The following is a 12,862-nucleotide window of genomic DNA, read 5'->3' as shown; positions in this document are numbered from 1 at the left end:
CTCTGTATAACAGCCCTAAAATGATTGCTGTCACTCTGGCATGTGCAGCAATGCACAACACGTGTAGCACCAGCAATGTTTTCATATGTGGGTGCCATGACCGGTGTGCTCAGGTTGGTATGTACATAGGGGGGGGGACGACCTTTTGGAGGTTTAAGTGCCTGGGTGTACGTTTATTTGTTGACACTTTTTATTGATATCACAGAGAGGACACCGTCTCCTATGTGATGTAATGCCTTTGTGACAGGTGCTGCTTCTTCACACATCAGGAGTCTATTTCAGCAGCAAGCCGACAGACAACTTGTGATACATTGTTACATACAACACACTCCCAGCTCCTGGTGTGTACCCCCCCCCTCGGCAGTGAGAGGGTTAATGATGCCGTAACAGATGTTGGTGTTTCTGGGGGTTGGAGGGGCATTAGGGGCCTCTTACTATATGGCTGATTCATGATTTGGTTGCCTTGTCTTGGCAGTGTGTATTTCCCTCCTGGGATCCAGTTTGTGTTTTTCTGCTCCTGATAGTTGTCTGTGAGTATGGCTGGGGAAGACAGGAATGGAGGGCACTCACACTCTATTAGTTTCACTGCAGGCAGGTGAGATGTCGGGTCTTTTAGACCCCTGTCACCAGTTACTGTGAGCAGGGAAAGGGCCACGCTCGAAATGCGTTGTCATGGTGACAGTGAAAGCCTCCATCTTGTTTGGTCCAGCTTGCGCTCCACCTTGATCCCCGGATCCGGTTAACTTCCTTTTTTGACGTCACTTCTGGTGCACCGCATCCGAGCCCACGCAGGTTACCGAGTGACTCCCAGAATCCTAGTGGACCCATTGATGGTGGATCCTTACTAGCGGAGTCACTAGTGGTTATAAAACAGTCCTGTTTGCTGACATGGGCTCACCGCTGACACTCCTGAAGCTCTGTGAGCTTCTATCTCCCTGGAAGGCTTTCCTTTAATGTGCAATGTTGCTGTTTTTATTGAAGTTCATCCTCTCTTGTTCTGACTGGTATATTACCATTGATCAAGCAAGAGAGCACGTGTTTTATCTGCCATAAATATGCTTGTGCCTTGTTATAAACGTTTAGTGCCACAGTGACCGAATTGTTGTTCTGATTTTTGATTTGACATGGGGACTCCTTTATACAAGTCACTTTCCTCGAATCGCTTTTGGGACATTTGGTTTCATGTTTGCTTTTTTCACCACTCTTGGTGATTTTCATGCGAAGCAGCTGAGGACTAGCAGCCACTTTAGACAATCATTCTATGTATACCTCACTGCCCAGCCTTAGCGCCTAAACTTCAGGATATATATCCAAATTTATTCTGCAGAAGGGCAATGACCCCAAACATACATCCAATGTCATTATAACCATCTTTACTGTAAAGAAGAACAAGGAGTCCTGGAAGTGATGGTTTGGCCCCCACAGAGCCCTGATCTCAACCTCATCAAGTCTGTTTGGGATTACATGAAGAGTCAGAAGGATAAAGGGCAGCCTACATCCACAGAAGATATGTGGTTAGTTCTCCAATCTGTTTGGAACAACCTACCTGCCGAGTTCCTTCAAAAACTGTACAAGTGTACCTAGAATTGATGCTGTTTTGAAGGCAAAGGATGGTCACACCAAATATTGATTTAATTTGGATTTCTCTTTGGTTCATTTACCTTCCATTTTGTTATTTGATAAAAATAAACTATTAACACTTCTATGCCTGAAAGAATCCATAGTATAAGTAAACCCTCATCTTGTAAAACAGCCCATTCAGTTTGAAATAGAAATGAAAGGCAAAACATTTATGTATACTGTGGGAACTCGCTTCAACGTGGTAGAGCTTTTAAACGCAAACAGCTACTCGCTTCCTTTTTCAAGGGCCTTTTTAGCCCACTTTTATTTAAATGAAAGTTCAAACATAATGCTTCCCACGCAGGGGTATCCACCAACAAAATCAGCCTCCTGGCTTACACACAGTTCAATGTCAGTCTCCTGTAGACTCTTCCCAAATTATAGCCACTAGCACACAGCTAGTCTGGCTTCCACCTGACTCCAAGGCAGAGACCTCCCATCTGACTCCTATCTGCTGGGGTGGAGCCCTGCTGACTCCTAGCTGCCGGGGTGGATCCCTGCTGACTCCTAGCTGCCGGGGTGGAGCCCAGAACCCTGGTCCTGACTCTCTCTAAAGGCCTGCACACACCTGTGCAATCAGTCTCCTGGCCTATCCCAAAACCTGGTCCCAGGATTGGAGATTTCATCCCTCCCAGATCTCTTTGAAATCTCCAGGCTCCCGATCCCAAAACAGACCTTACAAACAAAGGAGGAAAGTGAAAAGCCACTTTCCTCCGTATCAAACACTTACCCTGGAGCCCCTCAACCTGCCTAGTTGAGAATCCTGGGTGACAGATCGTCACACTGACACAATACATATAGAAAAAGTGAAAATATATCTTCTGTTCTCAGCTTCATATGGAACTCAGGGAGGAGAAACAGCAGCACACTGGTCTTCCCAGTGAAAGACTGTGAAGGAAGCATGTCAGCACAGTTTAATCCATGGAGGAGAACAGGCTGAGTTGTCAGCAGAACCAGAAAACTGGCCACACTGTGCTCTCATGCCTGGTGTGGTCAGTTTTTAATAGGAAAGCACAGGAACTGGCAGGAACACCAACAATTTCACACAAAGCAAGCAATTCAAGGAGAACAGGATACTTTTTTTTTTTTGGTACAAGCACGTGGTACAACAGTTGTATGTCAGGAGTATGCAATGTTGGGCTTACATATTTAATTTACAGCATTTTTTACACCGGCCTAAAATGTTTGCACAGCAGTGTGTGTAAATAAGTGTATGTGTACGTGTGTGTGTTTATAAAAATATATTTTAAAAAATTGTACTATCCCCGAAATAAAATTTGCAACAATGTTTTTAATGGTAGTTGGATGTTTTGGATATGTTCTATTGGTGTAAGACTTGTGAATGTTACCCTCCCTATCCTAAAACAGGACATTCAGAATAAAGGCAGTCGCTTACTTTGGAATTGAATGCATGAATGGATTTCCTTCTCTGAAAACTTTCAGCCAGAGTCTGGAGTGGTTGGGACATTGATATAGATGTAAAGCTGGGTTGGGTGAAGATCTGCTGACTATTTGTGCCTCTAATGATTTTCTCCTTGTTTTTTTTTTCACTTTTTTGATCATTCATTTTATCTTGGAGATCCACATCTGTAATAACACATTCACCTGCTATTTATCTTGTTTTTCTAGCTCACCACTTTAGCACCTAAACAGAGAAAGGGAAATCAACATGGGGGATGAAAGTGAATGGTTGAAACGTCCTGTTGGCCAGAAGAGTGAGCACAAGGTAAATTGTGATTTCTGATGTTTAAATATGATCCACGTCATCATGCATGCCTAAAGGAGAACTTGAACTCCCTTACCCACTTCCAGTCCGGACACTTTTTTACCCTCGTCCTGTCCAGGCCAATTTTCAGCTTTCAGTGCTATCACAGTTTGAATGACAATTGCGCAGTCATGCAACACTGTACCCATATGAATTTTTTAGCATTTTTTTTTAGACAGATAAAGCTTTATTTTGGTGGTATTTATTCACCACTGGGATTTTTATTTTTTTTGCTATGTAAATGAAAAAGTCCAAAAATTTAGAAAAAAAGTGTTTTTCTTATAAAAGTTTGGAAATAAATAGTATTTCAGTATAAATCTTGGCCAAAATGTATTCTGTTATCTTTTTAGTAAAATAAAATAACCCAAATTAGTTTATAACCAAAAATTATAAGTTTTAAACATTTTTTTTTTTTTACATATTGTCACCCTAGCAGTACAGTGTCACCATGGTGACACTGTACTACATGTGAGGGGTGATGAAGATTTTTTTTTTTTTTTTACACTGATTGCTTTTACACCCATAAAGACTGTAAAAGCAATGATTTCTCCTTCTCACTAGCTGCATTCTTGCAGCCATTGAGAACTACTGTGTGAGCTGTGATTGGTCACAGCTTGTCACAGGGTACAAGGCTGTTGTGAATAGCCTTGTACCATGTGATCTCTGTGATCATTAACAGATTTCACAGGTAGTAAGCAATGTCAAAAGTGACATCTTGCTTACTACTCTGCATGTGATCACTGATTGGCCAATCAGTGATCACATGATCGGGACGTCACACAGAGGTCCTGTCCGACGATCGGTGTTTCACTGTGTCCGGAGGCGGATTGCGGTGCTGCGTGCTCCCAGGGAGCGCGCACAAGCAGGGTGCAGGAAGGCTGTTTATAAATGGCCACCCGACCCTGCACTGCCACTGTCCGGCCGTTTATATACAACAGCCGGATGGGAGGTGGTTAATGGCACTTTTTGGTTAATGGCTGGGAGGTGGCACAGCTTCACTATCATGAGCCCACTAAAGTTGGTTGTCACAGTGGATACATGATTGGGAACCCATCCCACAGGCTGCTTGTCAAAAGCTGTGACTGAGAGCTGTCTTTGACGGCTCAGTTAATGTGCAGTGAGCTTGCTAATTGCTGTTGTGGGTGTATATGTGCCGACGCGGGGTGCTGAGGCCTACTTTTTCTTGCTATTGCAGATATGGGCTACATGGTTGGCAAAAGGTTACGTGAAGGGAGGATGATTTATGGTACATGCTCAGTTTTGCTACCAATGTGAACCTCCTTCAGCCCTACTTCGGGATCTTCACTGTGTAGCCCTACCTGGCACCGCAGAGCCTTTGCCTCAGTTTTTACTTGACTAGAAGGATAAAATGTGTCTGACGGAAATCCAATACATCTCACCATCCAAATACTACCGTTCCTACAGTAAAGCATGGAGGTGGTAATATCCTGTTCTGGGGGGCTTCTGTGCAGCAGGGATTGGAGCACTTGTCAGGATAGAAGGAAAGATGGATGGGGTGAAAAACCATCAAATTCTTGAGGAAAATGTGCTGCCTTCTGCCAGAAAGTTGTCAGTGAGAAGGTTTACCTTCCAACATGATAATGACCCAAAGCACACAGCAAAAATGGCCATACAGTGGTTGGAGGAGAAAAAGGTGAACGTCCTTGCATGGCCTAGTCAGAGCCCAGACTTAAACCCCTTTGAAACTCTGTGGAATGATTTAAGACTGCAGTCCACAAACAGTCACAATCAAATTAAAGTGAACTTGAGCAGTTCTGCAAAGAAGAGCGGGCAAATATTGCCAAGTCTAGATGTGCAAAGTTAGTGGAGACCTATCCCAACAGACTAATGGCTTTAATTAACCGCTTGCCTGCCGCCCCATAGCAGATATACTTCTCAGGGCAGCTTTGCAAAATCATGTAAATATATGTGATTTTGTAGTTCCAGGTAGGGGGTTTTCGTGTGCGGTGCCCTACCCGTTCTGCTATTTGCTCCTGAGGATGTCAATCACCAGGTCCTGGCTGGTGATTTTTGGCCAGGACTAGGTGATCATCTGCAAAGCTGAGAGGGGAGAGACCTGTGTGTAAACAACACAGATCTCTCTCCTGTCAGCATTGACATGCTGCACAGCAGAGATCTAGAAAGCAGCAGCTTTGCTTAGTAAAACACAACACAGTACACAAAAAAATCACCCCCTAACCCACAGTTAACCCTTTGATCGCCCCAGATGTTAACCCCTTCCTGCCCAGTGTCATTAGTACAGTGTCAGTGCTTTTGATTAGCCCTGATCACTGTATTAGTGTCACTGGTCAGTGGCAGTTAGTCTCCCCCAGTGTTAGATTGCCCACTGCAGTCCCACAGTTCCGCTATAAGTCGCTGATCACCGCCATTACTAGTATATATATAAAAAAAATTCATTATACGTATGTGCCGCCATTTTGTAGATGCTATAACTTTCACGTAAACCAATTAATATACACTTATTGGGATTTTTTTTTAGCAAGACATTTAGCAGAATACATTTTTGCCTAAATTTATGATGAAATGTATTTATTTTTTTGTAATTAATATGTTTTATAGCAAAAAGTCAAAAATATTGTTGTTTTGCTTTTTCAAAATTGTCGGTATTTTGTTTTCTTTATAGCATAAAATATAAAAACCACAGAGGTGATCAAATACCTATTTGTGGGGAAACAAAATGACATAAATTTCATTTATGTTCAGCGTTGCATGACTGCACAATTACTTATAAATGGGGTATGTAACGCTAGATAACAGATGACAGGCACAGTGGCTGTTACAGTATGAAGTAACCATACAGTAGTTCATATACTGATTCATATATCACTGTCAGAAGCACAACGGAGATGATCCAATGCTACTCCAGATCACATTAGGTGAGATAAAGGAAAATAGTGAGATTGTGCGCTTACCACAAGTGCACATAATATGCGCATTGTATGCAATTCAACAGCAACCGGGCATCATGGTCTGGTCAATAGCCTGGGCACCCTCTGGTCATATCCGAACATCTGGGTCACAGGTACAACGCTATCCAGGCCCTCTCAGGCTTTCAAATCCAAGAACGCCACCTTGCATAAGCATGGAGTAGCATTGGATCATCTCCGTTGTGCTTCTGACAGTGATATATGAATCAGTATATGAACTACTGTATGGTTACTTCATACTGTAACAGCCACTGTGCCTGTCATCTGTTATCTAGCGCTACATACCCCATTTATAAGTCTTTATTCCAAGGTTTTGAGGTTTACCCTGTATGTTAGCTGCTCACCTGACCTGTTTGCGCTCACTTACCTACCCTTTATATTTATGACTGCACAATTGCCAGTTAAAATAACACGGCGCTGTATCGTAAAAAATGGCCTGCTTAGGAAGGGGGGTAAATCTTCCGGAAGGCAAGTGGTTAAAGCAAAGATTGATTTAACAAAACACTGACACAAGCGGGTGATCCTTTTTCCAACTCGGTGATTCTGTTTTTGACTTTGTCAATTCTTTTTCTGACCTGTTGGTGTTCTATCTTTCACTTGGATGTTGTAACAAAAAATCTTTTTACTTTCTATGCCTCGATCACATGGGTGTGCTGCAGTGTATACCTGTGAGAGGGCCATGTAGGACCACAGGGGGATGCCCAGGTGTTCAGGTGGGTGCCATGCAGATGCGGGGGTGCAGTCCGAAATGCAGAAGTGTGCGTTTGGGGCTGTACACCCACACAGCTGTCAGAATGAGAGCAGTGGCTGTGTCCATGCAGCTCTGTGTCCCAATTGACATGAATGGGACTGCCGGCATGGAGATGCATGAACACCTGTGGCTAAAAGCGGCAGTACGCCTGTGTGAACGAAGTCTAAAGCTTTATTTATTATTATCGATCCTATTTATTCACATGTGTTATTGAAAGATCGGTCCATCCGTAAAGTTTGGGTTTATACTAAAGAGAGATCACCTGGCGGTTCTGTGTATCTCTTAAAGTATACCTACAGGCAAAACTTTGTAGTTTTGAATTGAGTGGAGAGGGTTTAGAACACCTGTCAGGTTTTTATTGCTCTCTGTGTCCCCCATGGGCAGACTGACCATTTGGAAACTCGGGCACTGCCAGAGGGCCCGGGGTCAGTAGGGGGCCCCCTGAGATGCCTCTGGTACCTTTTTCATAGGCTTTTTTGAGTTTGGGCAAGGACACAGGGGCCCCATGATCCCCTATTGCCCGGGGACACCATGAGTTGTCAGTCCACCCCTGGTGTCCCCTTTAGGGAGATTTACCCTCTCTATTTGCCCGGTTTACTATTATCACCGAAAGTAAAAGAAAATCACAAATTTAGTTTTGTGACCAGAACAGGAATAGAGAGGAAATCTTCCAAGGGGGCACTAGTTTTGATGACAGCCAGGGATTCCTTCACTTTGGATGGGTTTCCTTTCACTTCCTTTTTTGGCCATGGGATAGGAAATGAAAGGAAATCTCCCCAATGGGACACAGATGACCAAAATAAAACTGACAAGTGTTAAACCCTCCTTTACCCTATTGGAAATTAAAAAAAAAAAGCTTTGCCTTTATTTCTACTTTAAGGGCTCTAAAGATGAGACCTCTGAAGTCCTGGGTCTATACCCCTGCAGTGCCCATTATGAGGGGTCTCCACTTTTCTATTTTATACTATGGGAAATGTAACAGAAGGAGCAGGAACACCCATAAAATAAATATACGAGGCCAGGGGCTGATTCATGCAACAAGGCTCAACCCACAACAACAATATCACCCTTGGGTGGACTGACCTTATGGGTTATGGCATCTTCAGTCATTTCTACAGGCTTTACTCATCTGTTTATGTCTCCTATATACTTAAAATTGGTCTAAAATGTGTAATTTACTTATCTGCAGCATGTTCTACATTTGCAGTCAAATTTGTGAAACCCCCACTATATGTTTACTATGGGTTCCCAATTACAAAGCAAATCTAAAACTCTTGTTTAAAAAAAAAAAGATCTTACTATTTAGATGTTTGGTCTTTGGGCAGACTGCAAGCTATTCTGAACAATTTTAGCCCTTTCACTGCCAGAACCGTTTTTGCATATTTTTGCACACGTTTACAAAATCATTTTAGGCCTGAAGATTACACAAAACCCCCAAACATTATACATTTTTTGAAAGCAGACACCCTAAAGAATGAAATAGGGGTAGTTCCAATTTGTTATGTCGCACAATATTACCACAAAGGTCTAGGAAATGCAAAATTTCATGAAGAAACTCACTAAACTGAATTTTAAGGCAAACAAATGCAACAAATTACAAACAAATTTTTTTGTAAAATATAAAAGACGAGGGTGCGCTGAGTATATAGATACCTAGCATGTCAAACATTAAATTTACATGTACCTGTGAAATGGCGACAAACGTCAGTACCTTATATTTTCTATAGGCGACACTTCAAAAGCCTCTACAGGTCATCAGTTTAGTGTTACAGAGGGGGCACTCCGATGGGATCAGTCCATGTAAGGGGGCATTCCGAAGGGATCAATCCATGTGAGGGGGCACTCCGATGGGATCAGTCCATGTGAGAGGACACTCCGATGGGATCAGTCCATGTGAGAGGACACTCCGATGGGATCAGTCCATGTGAGGGGACACTCCGATGGGATCAGTCCATGTGAGGGGACACTCCGATGGGATCAGTCCATGTGAGGGGGCACTCCGATGGGATCAGTCCATGTGGGAGGACACTCCGATGGGATCAGTCCATGTGAGGGGGCACTCCGATGGGATCAGTCCATGTGAGAGTACATTCCGATGGGATCAGTCCATGTAAGGGGGCACTCTGATGGGATCAGTTCATGTAAGGGGACACTCTGATGGGATCAGTCCATGTAAGGGGACACTCTGATGGGATCAGTCCATGTAAGGGGACACTCTGATGGGATCAGTCCATGTAAGGGGACACTCTGATGGGATCAGTCCATGTAAGGGGACACTCTGATGGGATCAGTCCATGTAAGGGGACACTCCGATGGGATCAGTCCATGTAAGGGGACACTCCGATGGGATCAGTCCATGTAAGGGGGCACTCCGAAGGGATCAGTCCATGTAAGGGGACACTCCGATGGGAACAGTCCATGTAAGGGGGCACTCCGATGGGATCAGTCCATGTGAGGGGACACTCCGATGGGATCAGTCCATGTGAGGGGACACTCTGATGAGATCAGTCCATGTAAGGGGGCACTCTGATGGGATCAGTCCATGTAACGGGACATTCCGATGGGATCAGTCCATGTTAGGGGGCACTCCGATGGGATCAGTCCATGTGAGGGGACACTCCGATGGGATCAGTCCATGTGAGAGGACACTCCGATGGGATCGGTCCATGTGAGGGGGCACTCCGATGGGATCGGTCCATGTGAGGGGACACGCCGATGGGATCGGTCCATGTGAGGGGACACTCCGATGGGATCGGTCCATGTGAGGGGACACTCCGATGGGATCGGTCCATGTGAGGGGACACTCTGATGGGATCAGTCCATGTGAGGGGGCACTCCGATGGGATCGGTCCATGTGAGGGGACACTCCGATGGGATCAGTCCATGTGAGGGGGCACTCTGATGGGATCAGTCCATGTGAGGGGACACTCCGATGGGATTAGTCCATGTGAGGGGACACTCCGATGGGATCAGTCCATGTGAGGGGACACTCCGATGGGATCAGTCCATGTGAGGGGACACTCTGATGGGATCAGTCCATGTGAGAGGACATTCCGACGGGATCAGTCTATGTAAGGGGACACTCTGATGGGATCAGTCCATGTGTCAGGGATCACCACGGCGCTGGTCCCGGCGCAGGCGCATTGCGCCGCCTTGTGCAGGGACGTGGGCACTAGGTCCAGGCCGGCCGCGGCGTCCGAACTCGCACATGCGCACTAGGAGCCGCGGGCGCGCGCCTGGCACCAATGACAGTGCAGGGCGCGATATTTAAACGACCCTGAACTGTCATTGAGTGCCTTCTGGTCTTACCTGCATTCCTGAACCTGTGAACTTGTATCCTGTAAGTTGCTGACCCGGATTGTACCTGACCACGCTGTATTCTCCTACTCTTACCCTTGGCTTGCCTGACCTCTCTCCTGGATGCCCCCTATTGCATCTGATCTTCTGTTACTGACCTGGCGTGTGACCCGACTATTTTCTGCTTTGTACCGCACCGTCCCCACGGCTACTGACCCGGCTTGTCTGACCTCGCACCTGATCAGCCATCCATCCATCCATCCCGTCGGGGTTGCCCGACCTCTTCATATCAGGCTCTCCCATGTGGGAGCCCCTGGCGAACACCCCTACCACTGACAGGTATACTCAGTAGTCACGACCTGGTCTCAGGGTGCTCCAAGTCCATCCCCACCATCAGGGGCCCTGGTGAACAAGTACTCTGGGGCTTAGATTCCGTGCTCTGGGGATGCCTTATCAGTGGAGTGCTAGTGGTGCCGCCAGGCGGTCCCTTACAGTACCAGAGGGCCATGACTGAGCCTAGGAGAGGGGGACGAGTGGAAGACAGTGTTCCGTACTCGTTTTGGGCACTTTGAATATCTGGTCATGCCATTTTGGCTGTGCAATGCCCCAGCCACGTTCCAGCATTTTGTGAGCTATCTATTCAGGGACTACCTTGATGTTTTTGTAATCGTCTACTTGGATGACATACTGATCTTTTCACCCTCACTTAAGGCTCACAGGATTCATGTGGCAAAGGTTTTAGGGCGGTTGCGCCTGCATGGGCTATATGCCAAAGCTGACAAGTGAAGCTTTGAGCAGCCCAGTATTACTTTTTTGGGTCTGATTATCTCCACCACGGGGGTCGCGATGGACCCTCAGAAGGTCTCAGCAATTCTGGATTGGCCAGTTCCCACAGATAAAAAGGGCATCCAACGTTTTATTGGGTTTTCGAACTTTTGCAGAAAGTTTATTAGGAACTTCTCAGGTCTGGTCTCCCCCATAACTCAGTTGACCAAACAAGGAACCCGCTTCAGATGGACACCAGAGGCCCAGGAAGCCTTTGAGGCCCTGAATAAATTGTTCACCACAGCACCCATTCTCGGCCATCCAGACGCATCCCTGCCTTACATACTGGAAGTAGATGCGTCTGAGAATGCGGTAGGATCCATCCTGTCCCAGCGAAAAGGCACCAAGGAACTCCTACACCCTGTAGCATTCTTTTCAAGGAAGCTTACTCCGGCCGAGAAGAACTATGATATTGGTGATCGAGAACTGTTGGCCATTAAAACGGCATTAGAGGAATGGAGGTACCTGCTGGAAGGAGCCACGCATCCAATCTTGATCTTCACCGATCATAAAAACCTAGAGTATCTGAGAACGGCCAAACGGTTACGCCCGTGACAGGCGAGATGGGCACTCTTTTTCTCCAGGTTCTCCTTTCATATAACATACAGACCTGGTTCCAAGAACACGAAGCCCGACGCACTGTCACGCATGTTTGAGGACCCCAAGGAAGAACCAGTACCCGATACCATTCTGTCTTCAGGGAACTTCTTGGCCCTCCAAACAGAGCTTCGGTCGAAACTCCTGGACGCATCCACGGCAATGTCAGCCCCATCTGGGGTGTCCCTGCAGAACAAGGGAGGACTCCTATGGAAGGAGGGGTTGATCGCGGTACCTGAAGAAGTCCGAACTTTAGTCTTGGTACATTGTTATAATCACCCGATGGCAAGACACTTTGTCCTAACAAAAACCCTGGATCTTCTCCAACGCTCATTTTGGTGGCCGAGCATGGCTAAGGACTGCAAACATTACGTTAAATCCTGCGCCGTCTGTCAAAGAAACAAACCTTCAAGAAACAAGGCTTGGGGACTGCTGCACCCACTGCCGATACCTGAACGACCATGGCAAAGGATCGCAATGGACTTTATAGTCGAGCTCCCTCCGTCCCAGGGCCACACCGCGATCCTTGTGGTCATCGATCGACTATCTAAGATGGCCCACTTCTTACCCTTGAAGAATACTCCGTCGGCATCCGAGACTGCACGAATCTTCATTCAGGAAATAGTAAGATTACACGGAGTTCCAGAAGACATCGTCTCGGATCGAGGAGTCCAATTCACTTCTCAATTTTGGAGGGCTGTATGCAAGGCATTGGATATCAAACTGTCCCTCTCCTCCACGTTCCACCCACAGACCAATGGGCAAACAGAGAGGACTAACCAGACCCTGGAGCAATACCTGCGATGCTACACGTCCTTCCTACAGGATAATTGGCTGACGCTCTTACCCTTGGCAGAATTTGCCTACAACAATTGAAATCATTCAGCAACGGGGCAATCCCCGTTTTTTTTCAAACTATGGATTTCACCCTGTTTTCCTTCCTGATCTGGTCCCCGAGTGTCCAGTTCCGGCCACACAAGACGCGCTTACTTTTTTCTCCACCAACAACAAATTACTTCAGGAGGCCATCTCTCGGGCCCAGGAGGATAACAAGAAGGT

The 12,862-nt window shown here is 46.0% G+C and overlaps 1 long non-coding RNA gene across 3 annotated transcripts in view; it reads left to right on the top strand.

The window, feature by feature from the left end:
- The window catches only part of LOC149467310 (uncharacterized), a 60,936-nt gene that overhangs the window by 6,127 nt on the left and 41,947 nt on the right, over positions 1-12,862 (top strand). For all 3 annotated transcript variants that reach the window (XR_016311966.1, XR_016311965.1, XR_016311964.1), the window contains exon 2: positions 3,250-3,346. This is a non-coding gene — a long non-coding RNA (uncharacterized LOC149467310). The remainder of the gene's footprint in view (positions 1-3,249; positions 3,347-12,862) is intronic.

The sequence above is a fragment of the Staurois parvus genome, unplaced genomic scaffold (assembly GCF_062004578.1).
Source record: "Staurois parvus isolate SC_StPar_1 unplaced genomic scaffold, SC_StPar_1.0 ptg000116l, whole genome shotgun sequence".
Taxonomy (NCBI): domain Eukaryota; kingdom Metazoa; phylum Chordata; class Amphibia; order Anura; family Ranidae; genus Staurois; species Staurois parvus.
Note: the sequence above shows the minus strand (reverse complement) of the source record. Positions and strands in the feature narration are given on the sequence as shown.